The sequence below is a fragment of the Octopus sinensis genome, linkage group LG14 (assembly GCF_006345805.1).
Source record: "Octopus sinensis linkage group LG14, ASM634580v1, whole genome shotgun sequence".
Lineage (NCBI taxonomy): Eukaryota > Metazoa > Mollusca > Cephalopoda > Octopoda > Octopodidae > Octopus > Octopus sinensis.
Window position 1 is genome coordinate 15,695,992 of NC_043010.1, and position 6,461 is coordinate 15,702,452.

The following is a 6,461-nucleotide window of genomic DNA, read 5'->3' on the forward strand; positions in this document are numbered from 1 at the left end:
GCATTGATGTCTGTTCTCTTCTTTGTTTACATTTAGCCTTGTATTAAGTATTTATCTGTTGCATCTATAATATTCCTACCTGGATTTTTCTCTCATTTACGTGTGTATTGTGTGTTGTATTCTGCTTAATTCATTAATACTTAGGTATTTATAATATCAAGTCTTTGTTTTGTCTAATTCCTTCTTATTTTCATCTAAAGTGATATCACTGATTTCTTTATATGTTTTCCTCTCTTCAACGTTGCCTTAGCGCATGTTTCTTTTCAAACAGAATTTCATGTAAATTCGATCTAGTGAATCCGTATTTTGTCTGCTATCGCGCTCGAACTGGCAGAGACGATAGCACGCCGGGCGAAATGCTTAGCGGTATTTCGTCTGCCGCTACGTTCTGAGTTCAAATTCCGCCGAGGTCGACTTCGCCTTTCATCCTTTCGGGGTCGATAAATGAAGTACCAGTTATGCACTGGGCTCGATGTAATCGACTTAATACCTATGTCTGTCCTTGTTTGTCCCCTCTATATTTAGCCTCTTGTGGGTAATACAGAAATAGGTATTTCGTCTGCCGCTATGTTCTGAGTTCAAATTCTGCCGAGGTCGACTTTGCCTTTCATCCTTTCGGGGTCGATTAAATAAGAACCAGTTACAAACTGAGGTCGATATAATCAACTTAATCCGTTTGTCTGTCCTTGTTTGTCCTCTCTGTGTTTAGCCCCTTGTGGGTAGTAAAGAAATAGGTTATTCATGGTCTGCAGCGTACAAATCGAAAATCAGGGAATCTCTCCAGATCGAGTCGCTGCATTAAGAGGTCACAGCTCCAAGTGCTAAGGACATGCGATTAGAATGTCGCAGAAACGAGTCGCAAGACGGGCTCTTCAAGCCGAGCCATCCTAGGGGTAGACTTAAACGAAATGGTTGTATCATATTCACAGTCTAAGTTGGTCATGATTGGGAATCAAACTGAAATGTCTAATGACGGTTGCATCTGATAGGGCTCTGCAGAAGAGGTACCTAAGAGCCCTAACCCCATGATTTTACCAGGAATAGTGAGAGGTGAAAACGGATGGATGGATGGATTGATGGAGATTTGAATATATATACATATGGCAAAAAGAGTAAAGACCCCCTTCGGTTATGAATGAACATGGGATTGCACCTAGAAAGTTCCCTTCCCGGGCACAAGTCCGGGCAAGGTTGTTTATAGAAGACCAGCAATCTCCCATGCGTACCAGTCTCCCTTCTCAATATCACGGATGTTATCCAAGGGAAAGACAAAGACCGATACAGCTTGGCACCAGTGACACTGCAACTCATATTTCTACTGCTGAATGAACTGCAGCAACGGGAAATATAGTGTCTTGCTCAAGAACACAACATAGGTGCAGGAGTGGCTGTGTGGTAAATAGCTTGCTAACCAACCACATGGTTCCGGGTTCAGTCCCACTGCGTGGCATCTTGGGCAAGTGTCTTCTGATATAGCCCCGGGCCGACCAATGCCTTGTGAGTGGATTTGGTAGACGGAAACTGAAAGAAGCCCTTCGTATATATGTATATATATATGTATGTGTGTGTATATGTTTGTGTGTCTGTGTTTGTCCCCCTAGCATTGCTTGACAACTGATGCTGGTGTGTTTACGTCCCCGTAACTTAGCGGTTCGGCAAAAAGAGACCGATAGAATAAGTACTGAGCTTACAAAGAATAAGTCCCGGGGTCGATTTGCTCGACTAAAGGCGGTGCTCCAGCATGGCCGCAGTCAAATGACTGAAACAGTAAAAGAGTAAAAGAGTAAAAGAGTATACATACATACATACATACATATATATATACATATATATATATATTATATATATATATATATATATATATATATATTATATATATATAATATATATATATATATATAAAGTTAATCCAAACATGAAAATACAAAGAGAAAACACAAGCACAACAATGCGAGGACGTAGAACAAATATAGTATTATTGGACGCTCAGGAAAGAAGGAAAGAAGGAGGGTCTTACGTTTCGAGCGGAGCTCTTCGTCAGAAACATAGAAAAAGGTAAGATCCCGAGAAGGGAAGACGGAGGGAAAAAATCGCCAACGGTACACACGCGGTCACAGGATATATACGCACGCGCACGCACGCACACACACACAAATGGGTGGTTGTCTTTCCATAGAGTTCAGTGTGATTAGGTACGTTGGTCAAAGGTGATAACACCAAACAAAAACAAAAAAAATAGTGATGAGAGGAAGTCCCCTTGGAATATTTCTCTACTAGCAGAGAAATAATTCGTTTCTTTCTAAACTTTCCCAGTTGCTGTTGTTGTTGTTGCTGCTGCTGTTGTTGTTGTTGTTTTAGCAGCAGCAGTACCAGTAGTAGTAGTAGTAGTAGTAGTAGTAGTAGTAGTAGTAGTAGTGGTGGTGGTGGTGGTGGTGGTGGTGGTGGTGGTGGTAGTAGTAGTAGTAGTGGTGGTGGTGGTGGTGGTGGTGGTGGTGGTGGTATTGGCGTTAGTAGTAGTAGTAGTAGTAGTAGTAGTAGAAGACATTGGCTGGATGCATGGAGCGGACAAAAATGCCTTGTAATTATGTTTATGAGCGTTTATTTCTATCATACCTAATAGATCTACCCTGTGTCTTCTGTGTCTAAGCGACGTTATAATCATTGTTGAAAGTAACACAGAACAATTCATAGTCGCATAAAACAGCACTTCGTGTATTTTCTTTTTATACGAAAACACACATTTTATACGTTCGAACGAAAGAGCAAGATATACAAATATGTTTGTAGATATGCTTTAAAAAATGTGGGATCTTTTCGGTTTGAACGGCAGTTTTTAACATAATTTCTAGGTAACTAAAAAATTTTAAACTTCGTATACTGGTACAATGTGTTTATAAAACATCTTTTTCACTTGGCTTTATTGAGAAAATTCTATAGTTTGTAAGATATTTGTTGTTCTTTTTTCTTCAATTTCTGCAATTTCAGCCAATCACTGACGTCTATTGAGGCAAAAAAAACATTCTGTGCCGTATGAATATGTCCCTCGTTTAAGAAACAGATTGGATTTATTTACATTTGTGAAGAAAAAGAGATACCCTTCCCCCACTCCTAACCCTAACTAATCCTAAATATAAAATAGATTGAAATGCAATAGATCGATACTAGGCTCATAATTATGGGTGACAATTTCATATGACACCGCTAGAAAAAACTGCCGTTCAACAGAAAAGATCCAAAATGTTTGTATATCCGATTCCACTGAGCGTTGCCCTTGTGTTCCGCTGTCAAAAATATTGGGGCACAAATAAATGGGATGGTGTGTTTCTCCGCATCTCTGCCTCTTCTTTTGCTTTGTTCTTCGACTTAAATACCAGACAGACAGTTCTGTAGGTCTTGTTGAGCTCGATGAAGACCACTTCTCCCAACATATCGGATAATGCATCTTTTATTTTGGTCCTTGGGCTGAGGGCATTGGAAAAAAAAAACCTATGCATTTTAGGAAACAGATAAACAACTTTGTTTATTCTTATGCGTAACCATCAGGTTTTCCTACGTTGATTTTTTCCTCTTTTCTGGGAAAAGACTCATATACAGAAATTCTGTAGTACTCGCAGCGCTAGCAAAGCTGCCACAGGTATGCGGAGTGGCATAATTGTTTCAATGTAGGACGGATTACGTGTATGTGTCAGTATTGGTTGGATCGTTAGCGCGATTGACGAAATGCTTTACGATTTGTGTTCAAATCTTGCCGAGGCCAACTTTTCTTTTTATCTTTTCGTGGTCGATAAAGTACCAGCTTCTTTACTACCCACAAGGGGCTAAACACAGAGAGGATAAACAAGGACAGACAAACGGATTAAGTCGATTATATCGACCCCAGTGCGTAACTGGTACTTAATTTATCGACCCCGAAAGGATGAAAGGCAAAGTCGACCTCGGCGGAATTTGAACTCAGAACGTAACGGCAGACGAAATACGGCTACGCATTTCGCCCGGCGTACTAACGTTTCTGCCAGCTCGCCGGCAGTACCAGTCAGGTACTCGATAAAGTACCAGTCAAGTACTGGAGCCGATGGTAAAGACTAACCTCACTCCCTCAAAATTGCAGGCCTTGTGCCTATGTTAGAAAAATGATTGCTGTCTACGCCACAGATCGAATTATTGAAGCCAGTGTTTTTAGCTGCTAAAATATTATTTTCTTTTGTTCGGGTTCAAGATTAAAGTCTTGCTGTGCAATTAAATTTATATTCTTTTTTTTTTTTTGTTTAATTTCTGTTTGTGAAATGTGTTGTTTTGTTCATTGTCAACGAATTTTTTGAGTGGCATACATCTGTGAGAAAACACTATCTTAACTTGAAAATACACAGACATAAAAATGAAATTATTTACAAAAAACCCCCGACCTTATGTCTACCGCGGTATGTGGTAGACTGCTCACGTTTCAATAGATAATAGTTGTAAATAATCCAACAAAAAAATAGTTTTTCTTTCATTTTGGCTGGAAAAAAAAACACCAAACTATCGGCACAAACGGAGACACGTACACACATCAACATATAACAGCAACAACAAAAGCAATAATGATGATTTCTTTTATGTGCTACAGGGGCGTCTGATGAAGGGGTCATTACTAACAAAGGTTTACAATTTGTTGGAGACTTATATAAAAACGGTGGGGGTAAAAAGAGGGAAAGGGAAGGAATGAGATGGAATTATATATATATATAGTATACAAAATATGTGAACACGAATGGTGCAGACCTGTCTGATGAAGGGGTCATTACTAAGAAAGGTTACAATTTGTTGGAGGCTTATATAAAAATGGTGGGGGTAAAAAGAGGGAAGGGGAAGGAATGGGATGGAATTATATATAGTATACAAAATATGTGAACACGAATGGTGCAGACCTGTCTGATGAAGGGGTCATTACTAAGAAAGGTTACAATTTGTTGGAGGCTTATATAAAAATGGTGGGGGTAAAAAGAGGGAAGGGGAAGGAATGGGATGGAATTATATATAGTATACAAAATATGTGAACACGAATGGTGCAGACCTGTCTGATGAAGGGGTCATTACTAAGAAAGGTTACAGTTTGTTGGAGGCTTATATAAAAATGGTGGGGGTAAAAAGAGGGAAGGGAAAAGAATGAGATGGAATTATATACATATAGTATAAAAATATGTGAACACGAATGGTGCAGACCTGTCTGATGAAGGGGTCATTACTAAGAAAGGTTACAGTTTGTTGGAGGCTTATATAAAAATGGTGGGGGTAAAAAGAGGGAAAGGGAAGGAATGAGATGGAATTATATATAGTATACAAAATATGTGACACGAATGGTGCAGACCTGTCTGATGAAGGGGTCATTACTAGAAAGGTTACAGTTTGTTGGAGGCTTATATAAAAATGGGGGGGTAAAAAGAGGGAAGGGAAAAGAATGAGATGGAATTATATACATATAGTATACAAAATATGTGAACACGAATGGTGCAGACCTGTCTGATGAAGGGGTCATTACTAAGAAAGGTTACAGTTTGTTGGAGGCTTATATAAAAATGGTGGGGGTAAAAAGAGGGAAGGGAAAAGAATGAGATGGAATTATATATATATATATATAGTATACAAAATATGTGAACACGAATGGTGCAGACCTGTTGATACAGAGGAACATTCAACTAGAGTTAATCAAAAACCTCATAGATCTAAGACCACCTTATCTAATTAGGGCACGAGCCCTCACCCAATTGCTGTACTCCGCTTTATAGATGCATTCCTACAGTAGTTCCATCCATCCTAACCATTTCGTCATAATCACCTTTTGACAAGTACACTAAAAGAGAGAACTGTTGTCCCTACCTTTATCTTATTTTCAGTGTAACTTGAAAAAGTCGATGAGAGTTTGACCAAAGAGGAAGTGGTCTGCACTTAATCCTTTCAGCCTCTTGTGCTAAAACAACTTCTTTCACTACAGCTTCTAGACAAAAGAACACTGCCTGCCCTGCCTTGTTATAGGAGGGCGGGAGAACAGTTTTCACAATGGACTTGACCAAGAGCTATATAGTTAAATGCGATAACAGCTATTTAGCAATACTTGTACAGTATTGTACAGATGCATTCAGTACGATTCCGTTGTTTCCGGTCAATCTCACCTGGCGGTACTTCCATGCGTATAGATATTATCTCGAACCTGTAATATCTCTCGGTACAACTACCAGAACTTGTGATCTCCGACCTGAAAGTCCCACGGAGCAGTTCAGTCAGTATATCCTCGAGCATTTCGCGTTTAAAATCACTCCATGGTGAAATGCGCATCTGTCATTTCCGTGGTTATTTCGTTTCGCCTAGATCTGAAGTATATTGGGGTTTTTTTTTTAACACAATACATCTATAGAAGGACTTTTCCCGGACGAAAATTGTAGCTTCTGGTTTTTCAACGATACGCATACTCTAAATATGTTATA